The sequence below is a fragment of the Saccoglossus kowalevskii genome, chromosome 13, assembly GCF_978046115.1.
Source record: "Saccoglossus kowalevskii chromosome 13, keSacKowa6.1, whole genome shotgun sequence".
Taxonomy (NCBI): Eukaryota; Metazoa; Hemichordata; class Enteropneusta; family Harrimaniidae; genus Saccoglossus; species Saccoglossus kowalevskii.
The window spans coordinates 3,955,474-3,977,340 of record NC_140653.1 but is presented as its reverse complement, the minus strand read 5'-3'; positions in this window follow the sequence as shown (position 1 = coordinate 3,977,340).

Sequence of the window (21,867 nt, the reverse complement as noted above, 5' to 3'; positions counted from 1 at the left end):
ACGTTGTATTTTCTTGTCTTAGGTCCCCCAACGTATTATATTGTTGCCTTAGATTTCCCAACGTATTATATTGCTGTCTTAGATTTCCCAACGTATTATATTGTTGCCTTAGATTCCCCAACGTATTCTATTGTTGCCTTAGATTCACAAACGTATTATATTGTTGCCTTAGTTTCTCAACGTATTTTATTTTTGCTTTATATTCCCAACGTATTATACTGTTGTCTTAAATTCCCCGACGTATCATATTGTTGCCTTAGATTCCCCAACGTATTATATTGTTGCCTTAGATTCCCCAACGCATTATATTGTTGCCTTACATTCCCCAACGTATTATATTGTTGCCTTAGATTCCCCAACGTATTATATTGTTGCCTTAGATTTCCCAACGTATTATATTGCTGCCTTAGATTTCCCAACGTATTATATTTTTGCCTTAGATTTCCCAACGTATTATATTGTTGCCTTAGATTCCCCAACGTTTTATATTTATTCCTTAGATTCCCAAACGTATTATATTGTTGCCTTAGATTCCCCAACGTTTTATATTTTTTCCTTAGATTCCCAAACGTATTATATTGTTGCCTTAGATTTCCCAACGTATTATATTGCTGCCTTAGATTTCCCAACGTATTATATTGTTGCCTTAGATTCCCCAACGTATTCTATTGTTGCCTTAGATTCACAAACGTATTATATTGTTGCCTTAGTTTCTCAACGTATTTTATTTTTGCTTTATATTCCCAACGTATTATACTGTTGTCTTAAATTCCCCGACGTATCATATTGTTGCCTTACATTCCCCAACGTATTATACTGTTGCCTTAGATTCCGCTATGTATTATATTTTTGCCTTAGATATCCAAACGTATTATATTGTTGCCTTAGATTCCCCAACGTATTATATTGTTGCCTCAGTTTCCCAATGTATTATATTATTGCGTTATATTCCCAACGAATTATACTGTTGCCTTATATTCCCCAACGTATTATATTGTTGCCTTACATTCCCCAACGTATTACATTGTTGCCTTAGTTTCCCCAACGTATTATACTGTTGCCTTTGATTCCCAAACGTATTGTATTGTTGTCTTAGGTTCCCAACGTATTTTATTGTTGCCTTAAATTCCACAACGCATTATATAGTTGCCTTACATTCCCCAACGTATTATATTGTTGCCTTAGATTCCCCAACGTATTTTATTGTTGCCTTACATTACGTATTATATTTTTGCCTTATATTCCCAACGTATTATAATGTTGCCTTAAATTCCCCAACGTATTATATTGTTGCCTTACATTCCCCAACGTATTATATTGTTGCCTTAGATTCCCCAACGTATTATATTGTTGCCTTTGATTTCCAAACGTATTGTATTGTTGTCTTAGGTTCCCCAACGTTTTATATTGTTGCGATATATTCCCCAACGTATTATATTGTTGCCTTAGATTCCTTAACGTATTATACTGTTGCATTTGATTCCCCAACGCATTATATTGTTGCCTTATATTCCCCAACGTATTATATTGTTGTCTTAGATTCCCCAACGCATTATATTGTTGCCTTAGATTCCCCAACGTTTTATATTGTTGCCTTAGATTCCCCAACGCATTATATTGTTGCCTTAGATTCCCCAACGTTTTAAATTGTTGACTTAGGTCCCCCAACGTATTATATTGTTGCGATATATTCCCTAACGTATTATACTGTTGCCTTTGATTCCCCAACGTATTATATTTTTGCCTTAGATTCCCCAACGTATTATATTATTGCCCTAGATATCCAAACGTTTTATATTGTTGCCTTATATTCACCAACGTATTATAGTGTTGCCTTAGATTCCCCAACGTATTATATTGCTGCCTTAGATTCCCCAACGTATTATATTGCTGCCTTAGATTTCCCAACGTATTATATTGTTGCCTTAGATTCCCCAACGAATTCTATTGGTGCCTTAGATTCACAAACGTATTATATTGTTGCCTTACATTCCCCAACGTATTATATTGTTGCCTTAGATTCCCCAACGTATTATATTGTTGCCTTTGATTCCCAAACGTAATGTATTGTTGTCTTAGGTTCCCCAACGTATTATACTGTTGCCTTTGATTCCCAAACGTATTGTATTGTTGTCTTAGGTTCCCCAACGTATTATAGTGTTGCCTTAGATTCCTTAACGTATTATACTGTTGCATTTGATTCCCCAACGCATTATATTGTTGCCTTATATTCCCCAACGTATTATACTGTTGCCTTAGATTCCCCAACGTATTATATTGCTGCCTTAGATTTCCCAACGTATTATATTGTTGCCTTAGATTCCCCAACGTATTATACTGTTGCCTTTGATTCCCAAACGTAATGTATTGTTGCCTTAGATTCCCCAACGTATTATATTGTTGCCTTTGATTCCCAAACGTAATGTATTGTTGTCTTAGGTTCCCCAACGTATTATATTGTTGCCTTAGATTCCTTAACGTATTATACTGTTGCATTTGATTCCCCAACGCATTATATTATTGCCTTACATTCCCCAACGTATTATATTGTTGTCTTAGATTCCCCAACGCATTATATTGTTGCCTTAGATTCCCCAACGCATTATATTATTGCCTTAGATTCCCCAACGTATTATATTGTTGCCTTTGATTCCCCAACGTACTATATTGTTGCCTGAGATTCCCCAACGTATTATATTGTTGTCTTAGATTTCCACACGTATTATATTGTTGCTTTAGATTCCTTAACGTACTATATTGTTGCCTTAGGTTCGCAACGTTGTATATTCTTGTCTTAGGTCCCCCAACGTATTATATTGTTGCCTTAGATTTCCCAACGTATTATATTGCTGTCTTAGATTTCCCAACGTATTATATTGTTGCCTTAGATTCCCCAACGTATTCTATTGTTGCCTTAGATTCACAAACGTATTATATTGTTGCCTTAGTTTCTCAACGTATTTTATTTTTGCTTTATATTCCCAACGTATTATACTGTTGTCTTAAATTCCCCGACGTATCATATTGTTGCCTTAGATTCCCCAACGTATTATATTGTTGCCTTAGATTTCCCAACGTATTATATTGCTGCCTTAGATTTCCCAACGTATTATATTTTTGCCTTAGATTTCCCAACGTATTATATTGTTGCCTTAGATTCCCCAACGTTTTATATTTTTTCCTTAGATTCCCAAACGTATTATATTGTTGCCTTAGATTCCCCAACGTTTTATATTTTTTCCTTAGATTCCCAAACGTATTATATTGTTGCCTTAGATTTCCCAACGTATTATATTGCTGCCTTAGATTTCCCAACGTATTATATTGTTGCCTTAGATTCCCCAACGTATTCTATTGTTGCCTTAGATTCACAAACGTATTATATTGTTGCCTTAGTTTCTCAACGTATTTTATTTTTGCTTTATATTCCCAACGTATTATACTGTTGTCTTAAATTCCCCGACGTATCATATTGTTGCCTTACATTCCCCAACGTATTATATTGTTGCCTTAGATTCCCCAACGTATTATATTGTTGCCTTTGATTCCCAAACGTATTGTATTGTTGTCTTAGGTTCCCCAACGTATTATACTGTTGCCTTTGATTCCCAAACGTATTGTACTGTTGTCTTAGGTTCCCCAACGTATTTTATTGTTGTCTTAGATTCCTTAACGTATTATATTGTTGCCTTAGATTTCCCAACGCATTATATTGCTGCCTTACATTCCCCAACGTATTATATTGTTGCCTTAGATTCGCCAACGTATTATATTGTTGCCTTAGATTCCCCACCGTTATATTTTATTGCCTTAGATTTCCCAACAAATTTTATTGTTGCCTTATGTTCCTCAACGTATTATATTGTTGCCTTATGTTCTCCAACGTATTACATTGTTGCCATATGTTCCCCCAACGAATTATATTGTTGCCTTAGATTCCCCAACGTATTATATTGTTGCGATATATTCCCCAACATATTATACTGCTGCTTTTGATTCCTCAACGTAATATATTGCTGCCTTACATTCTCCAACGGATTATATTGTTGCCTTCGGTTATTCAACGTATTATATTCTTGCCTTTGATTCACAAACGTACTATACTGTTGCATTAGATTCCCAAACGTATTATATTGTTGCCTTAGATTCCCAAACGTATTATATTGTTGCCTTAGATTCCCGAACGCATTATATTGTTGCCTTAGATTCCCCAACGTATTATATTGTTGCATTAGATCCCCAAATGTATTATATTGTTGCCTTAGATTCCCAAACGTATTATATTGTTGCCTTAGATTCCCGAACGCATTATATTGTTGCCTTAGATTCCCCAACGTATTATATTGTTGCATTAGATCCCCAAATGTATTATATTGTTGCCTTAGATTCCCAAACGTATTATATTGTTGCCTTAGATTCCCAAACGCATTATATTGTTGCCTTAGATTCCCTAACGTATTATATTGTTGCCTTAGATTCCCCAACGCATTATATTGTTGCCTTAGATTCTCAAACGTATTATCTTGTAGCCTTAGATTCCCAAACGTATTATACTGTTGTCTTAGATTCCCCAGCGTATTATACTGTTGCATTTGATTCCCCAACGCATTATATTGTTGCCTTACGTTCCCCAACGTATTATATTGTTTTCTTAGGTTCCCCAACGTATTATATTGTTGCCTTAGATTCCTTAACGTATTATACTGTTGCATTTGATTCCCCAACGCATTATATTATTGCCTTACGTTCCCCAACGTATTATATTGTTTTCTTAGATTCCCAAACTTATTATATTGTTGCCTTAGATTCCCCAACGTATTATATTATTGCCCTAGATATCCAAACGTATTATATTGTTGCCTTAGATTCCCCAACGTATTATATTGCTGCCTTAGATTTCACAACGTATTATATTGTTGCCTTAGATTCCCCAACGTATTCTATTGTTGCCTTAGATTCACAAACGTATTATATTGTTGCCTTAGTTTCTCAACGTATTTTATTTTTGCCTTATATTCCCAACGTATTATACTGTTGCCTTATATTCCCCAACGTATTATATTGTTGCCTTTGATTCGCAAACGTATTGTATTGTTGTCTTAGGTTCCCCAACATATTATACTGTTGCCTTTGATTCCCAAACGTATTGTACTGTTGTCTTAGGTTCCCCAACATATTTTATTGTTGTCTTAGATTCCTTAACGTATTATATTGTTGCCATAGATTTCCCAACGCATTATATTGCTGCCTTACATTCCCCAACGTATTATATTGTTGCCTTAGATTCCCCAACGTATTATATTGTTACCTTAGATTCCCCACCGTTATATTTTATTGCCTTAGATTTCCCAACAAATTTTATTGTTGCCTTAGGTTCCTCAACGTATTATATTGTTGCCTTATGTTCTCCAACGTATTACATTGTTGCCATATGTTCCCCCAACGAATTATATTGTTGCCTTTGATTCCCCAACGCATTATATTGTTGCCTTAGATTCCCCAACGTATTATACTGTTGCTTTTGATTCCTCAACGTAATATATTGCTGCCTTACATTCCCCAACGTATTATATTGTTGCATTAGATCCCCAAATGTATTATATTGTTGCCTTAGATTCCCAAACGTATTATATTGTTGCCTTAGATTCCCCAAACGCATTATATTGTTGCCTTAGATTCTCAAACGTATTATCTTGTTGCCTTAGATTCCCAAACGTATTATACTGTTGTCTTAGATTCCCCAACGCATTATATTTTTGCGTTATATTCCCTAACGTATTGTATTGTTGCCTTAGATTCCCCAACGTATTATATTGTTGCCTTAGATTCCCCAACGTATTATATTGTTGCCTTTGATTCCCAAACGTATTGTATTGTTGTCTTAGGTTCCCCAACGTATTATATTCTTGCCTTAGATTCCTCAACGTATTATACTGTTGCATTTGATTCCCCAAACGCATTATATTGTTGCCTTAGATTCCCTAACGTATTATATTGTTGCCTTGGATTCCCCAACGCATTATATTGTTGCCTTAGATTCTCAAACGTATTATCTTGTTGCCTTAGATTCCCCAACGCATTATATTGTTGCCTTAGATTCTCAAACGTATTATCTTGTTGCCTTAGATTCCCAAACGTATTATATTGTTGCCTTAGATTCCCCAACGTATTATATTGTTGCCTTAGATTCCCCAACGTATTATATTGTTGCCTTAGATTCCCCAACGTTTTATATTTTTTCCTTAGATTCCCAAACGTATTATATTGTTGCCTTAGATTCCCCAACGCATTATATTGTTGCCTTAGATTCCCCAACGTATTATATTGTTGCCTTACATCCCCCAATGTATTATATTGTTGCCTTAGATTCCCCAACGTATTATATTGTTGCCTTAGATTTCCCAACGTATTATATTGCTGCCTTAGATTTCCCAACGTATTATATTGTTGCCTTAGATTCCCCAACGTATTCTATTGTTGCCTTAGATTCACAAACGTATTATATTGTTGCCTTAGTTTCTCAACGTATTTTATTTTTGCTTTATATTCCCAACGTATTATACTGTTGTCTTAAATTCCCCGACGTATCATATTGTTGCCTTACATTCCCCAACGTATTATACTGTTGCCTTTGATTCCCAAACGTATTGTACTGTTGTCTTAGGTTCCCCAACGTATTTTATTGTTGTCTTAGATTCCTTAACGTATTATATTGTTGCCTTAGATTTCCCAACGCATTATATTGCTGCCTTACATTCCCCAGCGTATTATATTGTTGCCTTAGATTCGCCAACGTATTATATTGTTGCCTTAGATTCCCCACCGTTGTATTTTATTGCCTTAGATTTCCCAACAAATTTTATTGTTGCCTTAGGTTCCTCAACGTATTATATTGTTGTCCTTATGTTCTCCAACGTATTACATTGTTGCCATATGTTCCCCCAACGAATTATATTGTTGCCTTAGATTCCCCAACGTATTATATTGTTGCGATATATTCCCCAACGTATTATACTGTTGCTTTTGATTCCTCAACGTAATATATTGCTGCCTTACATTCCCCAACGGATTATATTGTTGCCTTCGGTTACTCAACGTATTATATTGTTGCCTTTGATTCCCAAACGTATTATCTTGTTGCCTTAGATTCCCAAACGTATTATACTGTTGTCTTAGATTCCCCAACGCATTATATTTTTGCGTTATATTCCCTAACGTATTGTATTGTTGCCTTAGATTCCCCAACGTATTATATTGTTGCCTTAGATTCCCCAACGTATTATATTGTTGCCTTTGATTCCCAAACGTATTGTATTGTTGTCTTAGGTTCCCCAACGTATTATATTCTTGCCTTAGATTCCTTAACGTATTATACTGTTGCATTTGATTCCCCAAACGCATTATATTGTTGCCTTAGATTCCCTAACGTATTATATTGTTGCCTTAGATTCCCCAACGCATTATATTGTTGCCTTAGATTCCCTAACGTATTATATTGTTGCCTTAGATTCCCCAACGCATTATATTGTTGCCTTAGATTCTCAAACGTATTATCTTGTTGCCTTAGATTCCCAAACGTATTATACTGTTGTCTTAGATTCCCCAACGTATTATACTGTTGCATTTGATTCCCCAACGCATTATATTGTTGCCTTACGTTCCCCAACGTATTATATTGTTTTCTTAGGTTCCCCAACGTATTATATTGTTGCCTTAGATTCCTTAACGTATTATACTGTTGCATTTGATTCCCCAACGCATTATATTATTGCCTTACGTTCCCCAACGTATTATATTATTGCCCTAGATATCCAAACGTATTATATTGTTGCCTTAGATTCCCCAACGTATTATATTGCTGCCTTAGATTTCACAACGTATTATATTGTTGCCTTAGATTCCCCAACGTATTCTATTGTTGCCTTAGATTCACAAACGTATTATATTGTTGCCTTAGTTTCTCAACGTATTTTATTTTTGCCTTATATTCCCAACGTATTATACTGTTGCCTTATATTCCCCAACGTATTATATTGTTGCCTTTGATTCGCAAACGTATTGTATTGTTGTCTTAGGTTCCCCAACATATTATACTGTTGCCTTTGATTCCCAAACGTATTGTACTGTTGTCTTAGGTTCCCCAACGTATTTTATTGTTGTCTTAGATTCCTTAACGTATTATATTGTTGCCTTAGATTTCACAACGCATTATATTGCTGCCTTACATTACCCAACGTATTATATTGTTGCCTTAGATTCCCCAACGTATTATATTGTTACCTTAGATTCCCCACCGTTATATTTTATTGCCTTAGATTTCCCAACAAATTTTATTGTTGCCTTAGGTTCCTCAACGTATTATATTGTTGCCTTATGTTCTCCAACGTATTACATTGTTGCCATATGTTCCCCCAACGAATTATATTGTTGCCTTTGATTCCCCAACGCATTATATTGTTGCCTTAGATTCCCCAACGTATTATACTGTTGCTTTTGATTCCTCAACGTAATATATTGCTGCCTTACATTCCCCAACGGATTATATTGTTGCCTTCGGTTACTCAACGTATTATATTGTTGCCTTTGATTCACAAACGTACTGTATTGTTGCCTTAGATTCCCCAACGTATTATATTGTTGCATTAGATCCCCAAATGTATTATATTGTTGCCTTAGATTCCCAAACGTATTATATTGTTGCCTTAGATTCCCCAAACGCATTATATTGTTGCCTTAGATTCTCAAACGTATTATCTTGTTGCCTTAGATTCCCAAACGTATTATACTGTTGTCTTAGATTCCCCAACGCATTATATTTTTGCGTTATATTCCCTAACGTATTGTATTGTTGCCTTAGATTCCCCAACGTATTATATTGTTGCCTTAGATTCCCCAACGTATTATATTGTTGCCTTTGATTCCCAAACGTATTGTATTGTTGTCTTAGGTTCCCCAACGTATTATATTCTTGCCTTAGATTCCTTAACGTATTATACTGTTGCATTTGATTCCCCAAACGCATTATATTGTTGCCTTAGATTCCCTAACGTATTATGTTGTTGCCTTAGATTCCCCAACGCATTATATTGTTGCCTTAGATTCTCAAACGTATTATCTTGTTGCCTTAGATTCCCCAACGCATTATATTGTTGCCTTAGATTCTCAAACGTATTATCTTGTTGCCTTAGATTCCCAAACGTATTATATTGTTGCCTTAGATTCCCCAACGTATTATATTGTTGCCTTAGATTCCCCAACGTATTATATTGTTGCCTTAGATTCCCCAACGTTTTATATTTTTTCCTTAGATTCCCAAACGTATTATATTGTTGCCTTCGATTCCCCAACGCATTATATTGTTGCCTTAGATTCCCCAACGTATTATATTGTTGCCTTACATTCCCCAACGTATTATATTGTTGCCTTAGATTCCCCAACGTATTATATTGTTGCCTTAGATTTCCCAACGTATTATATTGCTGCCTTAGATTTCCCAACGTATTATATTGTTGCCTTAGATTCCCCAACGTATTCTATTGTTGCCTTAGATTCACAAACGTATTATATTGTTGCCTTAGTTTCTCAACGTATTTTATTTTTGCTTTATATTCCCAACGTATTATACTGTTGTCTTAAATTCCCCGACGTATCATATTGTTGCCTTACATTCCCCAACGTATTATATTGTTGCCTTAGATTCCCCAACGTATTATATTCTTGCCTTAGATTCCTTAACGTATTATACTGTTGCATTTGATTCCCCAAACGCATTATATTGTTGCCTTAGATTCCCTAACGTATTATATTGTTGCCTTAGATTCCCCAACGCATTATATTGTTGCCTTAGATTCCCTAACGTATTATATTGTTGCCTTAGATTCCCCAACGCATTATATTGTTGCCTTAGATTCTCAAACGTATTATCTTGTTGCCTTAGATTCCCAAACGTATTATACTGTTGTCTTAGATTCCCCAACGTATTATACTGTTGCATTTGATTCCCCAACGCATTATATTGTTGCCTTACGTTCCCCAACGTATTATATTGTTTTCTTAGGTTCCCCAACGTATTATATTGTTGCCTTAGATTCCTTAACGTATTATACTGTTGCATTTGATTCCCCAACGCATTATATTATTGCCTTACGTTCCCCAACGTATTATATTGTTTTCTTAGATTCCCAAACTTATTATATTGTTGCCTTAGATTCCCCAACGTATTATATTATTGCCCTAGATATCCAAACGTATTATATTGTTGCCTTAGATTCCCCAACGTATTATATTGCTGCCTTAGATTTCACAACGTATTATATTGTTGCCTTAGATTCCCCAACGTATTCTATTGTTGCCTTAGATTCACAAACGTATTATATTGTTGCCTTAGTTTCTCAACGTATTTTATTTTTGCCTTATATTCCCAACGTATTATACTGTTGCCTTATATTCCCCAACGTATTATATTGTTGCCTTTGATTCGCAAACGTATTGTATTGTTGTCTTAGGTTCCCCAACATATTATACTGTTGCCTTTGATTCCCAAACGTATTGTACTGTTGTCTTAGGTTCCCCAACATATTTTATTGTTGTCTTAGATTCCTTAACGTATTATATTGTTGCCTTAGATTTCCCAACGCATTATATTGCTGCCTTACATTCCCCAACGTATTATATTGTTGCCTTAGATTCCCCAACGTATTATATTGTTACCTTAGATTCCCCACCGTTATATTTTATTGCCTTAGATTTCCCAACAAATTTTATTGTTGCCTTAGGTTCCTCAACGTATTATATTGTTGCCTTATGTTCTCCAACGTATTACATTGTTGCCATATGTTCCCCCAACGAATTATATTGTTGCCTTTGATTCCCCAACGCATTATAATGTTGCCTTAGATTCCCCAACGTATTATACTGTTGCTTTTGATTCCTCAACGTAATATATTGCTGCCTTACATTCCCCAACGGATTATATTGTTGCCTTCGGTTACTCAACGTATTATACTGTTGTCTTAAATTCCCCGACGTATCATATTGTTGCCTTACATTCCCCAACGTATTATATTGTTGCCTTAGATTCCCCAACGTATTATATTGTTGCCTTTGATTCCCAAACGTATTGTATTGTTGTCTTAGGTTCCCCAACGTATTATATTCTTGCCTTAGATTCCTTAACGTATTATACTGTTGCATTTGATTCCCCAAACGCATTATATTGTTGCCTTAGATTCCCTAACGTATTATATTGTTGCCTTAGATTCTCAAACGTATTATCTTGTTGCCTTAGATTCCCCAACGCATTATATTGTTGCCTTAGATTCTCAAACGTATTATCTTGTTGCCTTAGATTCCCCAACGTATTATATTGTTGCCTTAGATTCCCAAACGTATTATATTGTTGCCTTAGATTCCCCAACGTATTATATTGTTGCCTTAGATTCCCCAACGTATTATATTGTTGCCTTAGATTCCCCAACGTTTTATATTTTTTCCTTAGATTCCCAAACGTATTAGATTGTTGCCTTAGATTCCCCAACGCATTATATGGTTGCCTTAGATTCCCCAACGTATTGTATTGTTGTCTTAGGTTCCCCAACGTATTATATTCTTGCCTTAGATTCCTTAACGTATTATACTGTTGCATTTGATTCCCCAAACGCATTATATTGTTGCCTTAGATTCCCTAACGTATTATATTGTTGCCTTAGATTCCCCAACGCATTATATTGTTGCCTTAGATTCCCTAACGTATTATATTGTTGCCTTAGATTCCCCAACGCATTATATTGTTGCCTTAGATTCTCAAACGTATTATCTTGTTGCCTTAGATTCCCAAACGTATTATACTGTTGTCTTAGATTCCCCAACGTATTATACTGTTGCATTTGATTCCCCAACGCATTATATTGTTGCCTTACGTTCCCCAACGTATTATATTGTTTTCTTAGGTTCCCCAACGTATTATATTGTTGCCTTAGATTCCTTAACGTATTATACTGTTGCATTTGATTCCCCAACGCATTATATTATTGCCTTACGTTCCCCAACGTATTATATTGTTTTCTTAGATTCCCAAACTTATTATATTGTTGCCTTAGATTCCCCAACGTATTATATTATTGCCCTAGATATCCAAACGTATTATATTGTTGCCTTAGATTCCCCAACGTATTATATTGCTGCCTTAGATTTCACAACGTATTATATTGTTGCCTTAGATTCCCCAACGTATTCTATTGTTGCCTTAGATTCACAAACGTATTATATTGTTGCCTTAGTTTCTCAACGTATTTTATTTTTGCCTTATATTCCCAACGTATTATACTGTTGCCTTATATTCCCCAACGTATTATATTGTTGCCTTTGATTCGCAAACGTATTGTATTGTTGTCTTAGGTTCCCCAACATATTATACTGTTGCCTTTGATTCCCAAACGTATTGTACTGTTGTCTTAGGTTCCCCAACATATTTTATTGTTGTCTTAGATTCCTTAACGTATTATATTGTTGCCTTAGATTTCCCAACGCATTATATTGCTGCCTTACATTCCCCAACGTATTATATTGTTGCCTTAGATTCCCCAACGTATTATATTGTTACCTTAGATTCCCCACCGTTATATTTTATTGCCTTAGATTTCCCAACAAATTTTATTGTTGCCTTAGGTTCCTCAACGTATTATATTGTTGCCTTATGTTCTCCAACGTATTACATTGTTGCCATATGTTCCCCCAACGAATTATATTGTTGCCTTTGATTCCCCAACGCATTATATTGTTGCCTTAGATTCCCCAACGTATTATACTGTTGCTTTTGATTCCTCAACGTAATATATTGCTGCCTTACATTCCCCAACGGATTATATTGTTGCCTTCGGTTACTCAACGTATTATACTGTTGTCTTAAATTCCCCGACGTATCATATTGTTGCCTTACATTCCCCAACGTATTATATTGTTGCCTTAGATTCCCCAACGTATTATATTGTTGCCTTTGATTCCCAAACGTATTGTATTGTTGTCTTAGGTTCCCCAACGTATTATATTCTTGCCTTAGATTCCTTAACGTATTATACTGTTGCATTTGATTCCCCAAACGCATTATATTGTTGCCTTAGATTCCCTAACGTATTATATTGTTGCCTTAGATTCCCCAACGCATTATATTGTTGCCTTAGATTCCCTAACGTATTATATTGTTGCCTTAGATTCCCCAACGCATTATATTGTTGCCTTAGATTCTCAAACGTATTATCTTGTTGCCTTAGATTCCCAAACGTATTATACTGTTGTCTTAGATTCCCCAACGTATTATACTGTTGCATTTGATTCCCCAACGCATTATATTGTTGCCTTACGTTCCCCAACGTATTATATTGTTTTCTTAGGTTCCCCAACGTATTATATTGTTGCCTTAGATTCCTTAACGTATTATACTGTTGCATTTGATTCCCCAACGCATTATATTATTGCCTTACGTTCCCCAACGTATTATATTGTTTTCTTAGATTCCCAAACTTATTATATTGTTGCCTTAGATTCCCCAACGTATTATATTATTGCCCTAGATATCCAAACGTATTATATTGTTGCCTTAGATTCCCCAACGTATTATATTGCTGCCTTAGATTTCACAACGTATTATATTGTTGCCTTAGATTCCCCAACGTATTCTATTGTTGCCTTAGATTCACAAACGTATTATATTGTTGCCTTAGTTTCTCAACGTATTTTATTTTTGCCTTATATTCCCAACGTATTATACTGTTGCCTTATATTCCCCAACGTATTATATTGTTGCCTTTGATTCGCAAACGTATTGTATTGTTGTCTTAGGTTCCCCAACATATTATACTGTTGCCTTTGATTCCCAAACGTATTGTACTGTTGTCTTAGGTTCCCCAACGTATTTTATTGTTGTCTTAGATTCCTTAACGTATTATATTGTTGCCTTAGATTTCCCAACGCATTATATTGCTGCCTTACATTCCCCAACGTATTATATTGTTGCCTTAGATTCCCCAACGTATTATATTGTTACCTTAGATTCCCCACCGTTATATTTTATTGCCTTAGATTTCCCAACAAATTTTATTGTTGCCTTAGGTTCCTCAACGTATTATATTGTTGCCTTATGTTCTCCAACGTATTACATTGTTGCCATATGTTCCCCCAACGAATTATATTGTTGCCTTTGATTCCCCAACGCATTATATTGTTGCCTTAGATTCCCCAACGTATTATACTGTTGCTTTTGATTCCTCAACGTAATATATTGCTGCCTTACATTCCCCAACGGATTATATTGTTGCCTTCGGTTACTCAACGTATTATATTGTTGCCTTAGATTCCCCAACGTATTATATTGTTGCATTAGATCCCCAAATGTATTATATTGTTGCCTTAGATTCCCAAACGTATTATATTGTTGCCTTAGATTCCCCAAACGCATTATATTGTTGCCTTAGATTCTCAAACGTATTATCTTGTTGCCTTAGATTCCCCAACGTATTATATTGTTGCCTTTGATTCCCAAACGTATTGTATTGTTGTCTTAGGTTCCCCAACGTATTATATTCTTGCCTTAGATTCCTTAACGTATTATACTGTTGCATTTGATTCCCCAAACGCATTATATTGTTGCCTTAGATTCCCTAACGTATTATATTGTTGCCTTAGATTCCCCAACGCATTATATTGTTGCCTTAGATTCTCAAACGTATTATCTTGTTGCCTTAGATTCCCCAACGCATTATATTGTTGCCTTAGATTCTCAAACGTATTATCTTGTTGCCTTAGATTCCCCAACGCATTATATTGTTGCCTTAGATTCCCCAACGTATTATATTGTTGCCTTAGATTCCCCAACGTATTATATTGTTGCCTTAGATTCCCAAACGTATTATATTGTTGCCTTAGATTCCCCAACGCATTATATTGTTGCCTTAGATTCCCCAACGTATTATATTGTAGCCTTACATTCCCCAACGTATTATATTGTTGCCTTAGATTCCCCAACGTATTATATTGTTGCCTTAGATTTCCCAACGTATTATATTGCTGCCTTAGATTTCCCAACGTATTATATTGTTGCCTTAGATTCCCCAACGTATTCTATTGTTGCCTTAGATTCACAAACGTATTATATTGTTGCCTTAGTTTCTCAACGTATTTTATTTTTGCTTTATATTCCCAACGTATTATACTGTTGTCTTAAATTCCCCGACGTATCATATTGTTGCCTTACATTCCCCAACGTATTATATTGTTGCCTTAGATTCCCCAACGTATTATATTGTTGCCTTTGATTCCCAAACGTATTGTATTGTTGTCTTAGGTTCCCCAACGTATTATACTGTTGCCTTTGATTCCCAAACGTATTGTACTGTTGTCTTAGGTTCCCCAACGTATTTTATTGTTGTCTTAGATTCCTTAACGTATTATATTGTTGCCTTAGATTTCCCAACGCATTATATTGCTGCCTTACATTCCCCAACGTATTATATTGTTGCCATAGATTCGCCAACGTATTATATTGTTGCCTTAGATTCCCCACCGTTATATTTTATTGCCTTAGATTTCCCAACAAATTTTATTGTTGCCTTAGGTTCCTCAACGTATTATATTGTTGTCCTTATGTTCTCCAACGTATTACATTGTTGCCATATGTTCCCCCAACGAATTATATTGTTGCCTTAGATTCCCCAACGTATTATATTGTTGCGATATATTCCCCAACGTATTATACTGTTGCTTTTGATTCCTCAACGTAATATATTGCTGCCTTACATTCCCCAACGGATTATATTGTTGCCTTCGGTTACTCAACGTATTATATTGTTGTCTTTGATTCCCAAACGTATTATCTTGTTGCCTTAGATTCCCAAACGTATTATACTGTTGTCTTAGATTCCCCAACGCATTATATTTTTGCGTTATATTCCCTAACGTATTGTATTGTTGCCTTAGATTCCCCAACGTATTATATTGTTGCCTTAGATTCCCCAACGTATTATATTGTTGCCTTTGATTCCCAAACGTATTGTATTGTTGTCTTAGGTTCCCCAACGTATTATATTCTTGCCTTAGATTCCTTAACGTATTATACTGTTGCATTTGATTCCCCAAACGCATTATATTGTTGCCTTAGATTCCCTAACGTATTATATTGTTGCCTTAGATTCCCCAACGCATTATATTGTTGCCTTAGATTCTCAAACGTATTATCTTGTTGCCTTAGATTCCCCAACGCATTATATTGTTGCCTTAGATTCTCAAACGTATTATCTTGTTGCCTTAGATTCCCAAACGTATTATATTGTTGCCTTAGATTCCCCAACGTATTATATTGTTGCCTTAGATTCCCCAACGTATTATATTGTTGCCTTAGATTCCCCAACGTTTTATATTTTTTCCTTAGATTCCCAAACGTATTAGATTGTTGCCTTAGATTCCCCAACGCATTATATGGTTGCCTTAGATTCCCCAACGTATTATATTGTTGCCTTACATTCCCCAACGTATTATATTGTTGCCTTAGATTCCCCAACGTATTATATTGTTGCCTTAGATTTCCCAACGTATTATATTGCTGCCTTAGATTTCCCAACGTATTATATTGTTGCCTTAGATTCACAAACGTATTATATTGTTGCCCTAGTTTCTCAACGTATTTTATTTTTGCTTTATATTCCCAACGTATTATACTGTTGTCTTAAATTCCCCGACGTATCATATTGTTGCCTTACATTCCCCAACGTATTATATTGTTGCCTTAGATTCCCCAACGTATTATATTTTTGCCTTTGATTCCCAAACGTATTGTATTGTTGTCTTAGGTTCCCCAACGTATTATACTGTTGCCTTTGATTCCCAAACGTATTGTACTGTTGTCTTAGGTTCCCCAACGTATTTTATTGTTGTCTTAGATTCCTTATCGTATTATATTGTTGCCTTAGATTTCCCAACGCATTATATTGCTGCCTTACATTCCCCAACGTATTATATTGTTGCCTTAGATTCGCCAACGTATTATATTGTTGCCTTAGATTCCCCACCGTTATATTTTATTGCCTTAGATTTCCCAACAAATTTTATTGTTGCCTTAGGTTCCTCAACGTATTATATTGTTGTCCTTATGTTCTCCAACGTATTACATTGTTGCCATATGTTCCCCCAACGAATTATATTGTTGCCTTAGATTCCCCAACGTATTATATTGTTGCGATATATTCCCCAACGTATTATACTGTTGCTTTTGATTCTCAACGTAATATATTGCTGCCTTACATTCCCCAACGGATTATATTGTTGCCTTCGGTTACTCAACGTATTATATTGTTGCCTTTGATTCACAAACGTACTATATTGTTGCATTAGATTCCCAAACGTATTATATTGTTGCCTTAGATTCCCAAACGTATTATATTGTTGCCTTAGATTCCCGAACGCATTATATTGTTGCCTTAGATTCCCCAACGTATTATATTGTTGCATTAGATCCCCAAATGTATTATATTGTTGCCTTAGATTCCCAAACGTATTATATTGTTGCCTTAGATTCCCAAACGCATTATATTGTTGCCTTAGATTCCCTAACGTATTATATTGTTGCCTTAGATTCCCCAACGCATTATATTGTTGCCTTAGATTCTCAAACGTATTATCTTGTTGCCTTAGATTCCCAAACGTATTATACTGTTGTCTTAGATTCCCCAACGTATTATACTGTTGCATTTGATTCCCCAACGCATTATATTGTTGCCTTACGTTCCCCAACGTATTATATTGTTTTCTTAGGTTCCCCAACGTATTATATTGTTGCCTTAGATTCCTTAACGTATTATACTGTTGCATTTGATTCCCCAACGCATTATATTGTTGCCTTACGTTCCCCAACGTATTATATTGTTTTCTTAGATTCCCAAACTTATTATATTGTTGCCTTAGATTCCCCAACGTATTATATTATTGCCCTATATATCCAAACGTATTATATTGTTGCCTTAGATTCCCCAACGTATTATATTGCTGCCTTAGATTTCACAACGTATTATATTGTTGCCTTAGATTCCCCAACGTATTCTATTGTTGCCTTAGATTCACAAACGTATTATATTGTTGCCTTAGTTTCTCAACGTATTTTATTTTTGCCTTATATTCCCAACGTATTATACTGTTGCCTTATATTCCCCAACGTATTATATTGTTGCCTTTGATTCGCAAACGTATTGTATTGTTGTCTTAGGTTCCCCAACATATTATACTGTTGCCTTTGATTCCCAAACGCATTGTACTGTTGTCTTAGGTTCCCCAACGTATTTTATTGTTGTCTTAGATTCCTTAACGTATTATATTGTTGCCTTTGATTTCCCAACGCATTATATTGCTGCCTTACATTCCCCAACGTATTTTATTGTTGCCTTAGGTTCCTCAACGTATTATATTGTTGCCTTATGTTCTCCAACGTATTACATTGTTGCCATATGTTCCCCCAACGAATTATACTGTTGCTTTTGATTCCTCAACGTAATATATTGCTGCCTTACATTCCCCAACGGATTATATTGTTGCCTTCGGTTACTCAACGTATTATATTGTTGTCTTTGATTCAAAAACGTACTATATTGTTGCCTTAGATTCCCCAACGTATTATATTGTTGCATTAGATCCCCAAATGTATTATATTGTTGCCTTACATTTCCAAACGTATTATATTGTTGCCTTAGATTCCCCAAACGCATTATATTGTAGCCTTAGATTCTCAAACGTATTATCTTGTTGCCTTAGATTCCCAAACGTATTATACTGTTGTCTTAGATTCCCCAACGCATTATATTTTTGCGTTATATTCCCTAACGTATTGTATTGTTGCCTTAGATTCCCCAACGTATTATATTGTTGCCTTAGATTCCCCAACGTATTTTATTGTTGCCTTTGATTCCCAAACGTATTGTATTGTTGTCTTAGGTTCCCCAACGTATTATATTCTTGCCTTAGATTCCTTAACGTATTATACTGTTGCATTTGATTCCCCAAACGCATTATATTGTTGCCTTAGATTCCCTAACGTATTATATTGTTGCCTTAGATTCCCCAACGCATTATATTGTTCCCTTAGATTCTCAAACGTATTATCTTGTTGCCTTAGATTCCCCAACGCATTATATTGTTGCCTTAGATTCTCAAACGTATTATCTTGTTGCCTTAGATTCCCAAACGTATTATAGTGTTGCCTTAGATTCCCCAACTTATTATATTGTTGCCTTAGATTCCCCAACGTATTATATTGTTGCCTTTGATTCCCAAACGCATTATATTGTTGCCTTACGTTCCCCGACGTATTATATTGTTTTCTTAGATTCCCCAATGCATTATATTGTTGCCTTAGATTACCCAACGTTTTATATTTTTTCCTTAGATTCCCAAACTTTTTATATTGTTGCCTTAGATTCCCCAACGTATTATATTGTTGCTTTATATTCCCCAACGTGTTATATTGTTGCCTTAGATTCCCCAACGTATTATATTGTTGCCTTAAATTTCCCAACGTATTATATTGCTGCCCTAGATTTCCCAACGTATTATATTGTTGCCTTAGATTCCCCAACGTATTCTATTGTTGCCTTAGATTCACAAACGTATTATATTGTTGCCTTAGTTTCTCAACGTATTTTATTTTTGCCTTATATTCCCAACGTATTATACTGTTGCCTTAAATTCCCCGACGTATTATATTGTTGCCTTACATTCCCCAACGTGTTATATTGTTGCCTTAGATTCCCCAACGTATTATATTGTTGCCTTAAATTTCCCAACGTATTATATTGCTGCCTTAGATTTCCCAACGTATTATATTGTTGCCTTAGATTCCCCAACGAATTCTATTGTTGCCTTAGATTCACAAACGTATTATATTGTTGCCTTAGTTTCTCAACGTATTTTATTTTTGCCTTATATTCCCAACGTATTATACTGTTGCCTTAAATTCCCCGACGTATTATATTGTTGCCTTACATTCCCCAACGTATTATATTGTTGCCTTAGATTCCCCAACGTATTATATTGTTGCCTTTGATTCCCAAACGTATTGTATTGTTGTCTTAGGTTGCCCAACGTATTATACTGTTGCCTTTGATTCCCAAAGGTATTGTACTGTTGTCTTAGGTTCCCCAACGTATTTTATTGTTGTCTTAGATACCTTAACGTATTATATTGTTGCCTTAGATTTCCCAACGCATTATATTGCTGCCTTACATTCCCCAACGTATTATATTGTTGCCTTAGATTCCCCAACGTATTATATTGTTACCTTAGATTCCCCACCGTTATATTTTATTGCCTTAGATTTCCCAACAAATGTTATTGTTGCCTTAGGTTCTTCAACGTATTATATTGTTGCCTTATGTTCTCCAACGTATTATATTGTTGCCATATGTTCCCCCAACAAATTATACTGTTGCTTTTGATTCCTCAACGTAATATATTGCTGCCTTACATTCCCCAACGGATTATATTGTTGCCTTCGGTTACTCAACGTATTATATTGTTGCCTTTGATTCACAAACGTACTATATTGTTGCCTTAGATTCCCCAACGTATTATATTGTTGCATTAGATCCCCAAATGTATTATATTGTTGCCTTAGATTCCCGAACGTATTATATTGCTGCCTTAGATTCCCGAACGTATTATATTGTTGCCTTAGATTCCCGAACGTATTATATTGTTGCCTTAGATTCCCCAACGTATTATATTGTTGCCTTAGATTCCCAAACGCATTATATTGTTGCCTTAGATTCCTTAACGTATTATATTGATGCCTTAGATTCCCTAACGTATTATATTGTTGCCTTAGATTCTCCAATGCATTATATTGTTGTCTTGGCTTCGCAACGTATTACATTGTTGCCTTAGATTCCCAAACATATTATATTGTTGCCATAGGTTCCCCAACATATTATAGTGATGCCTTTGATTCCCAAACGCATTGTATTGTTGTCTTAGGTTCTGCAGCGTATTATATTGTTGCCTTAGGTTCCCCAACGTATTATATTGTTGCCTTAGATTCCCTAATGTACTATATTGTTGCTCTAGGTTCTCTAACACATTATATTGTTGCCTTAGGTTTACAACGTAATATATTATTCCCTTAGATTCACCAACGTATTATATTGTTGCTTTAGATTCCCCAACGTATTATATTTTTTTTTTCCTTAGATTCCCAAACGTATTATATTGTTGCCTTAGAATCCCCAACGTATTACAATGTAGCATTAGATTCCCCAACGTATAAATATTGTTGCCTTACATTGCCCAACGTATTATATTACTGTCTTAGGTTCCCTAACGTACTACATTTTTGCGGTAGGTTCCCTAACGTACTATATTCTTGCCTTAGATTCCTCAACGTATTACATTGTTGCCTTAGGTTCCCTCAACGTTTTATATTGTTGTCTTAGTTTGCCCAAGGTATTATATTTCTGCGATAAGTTACCCAACGTATTACATTGTTGTATTAGTTTACTCAACATATTGTGTTTTTGCCTTAGATATCCAACGTATTACATTTTTGCCTTAGATTCCTCAACGTATTAGGTTGTTGACTTAGGTTCCCCAAACGTACTATGGTGTTGCCTTAGGTTACCCAACGTTTAATATTGTTGCCTTAGATTCCCCCAACGTATTTTATTGTTGCCTTAGATTCCCCCAACGTATTATACTGTTGCCTTATGTTCTCCAACATATTATGTTGTTGCCTTAAGTTCTCCAACATATTATATGGTTGCCTTAGGTTACTCAACGTATTATATTGTTGTCTTAGGTTACTCAACGTATTATATGGTTGCCTTAGATTCCTCAACGTAT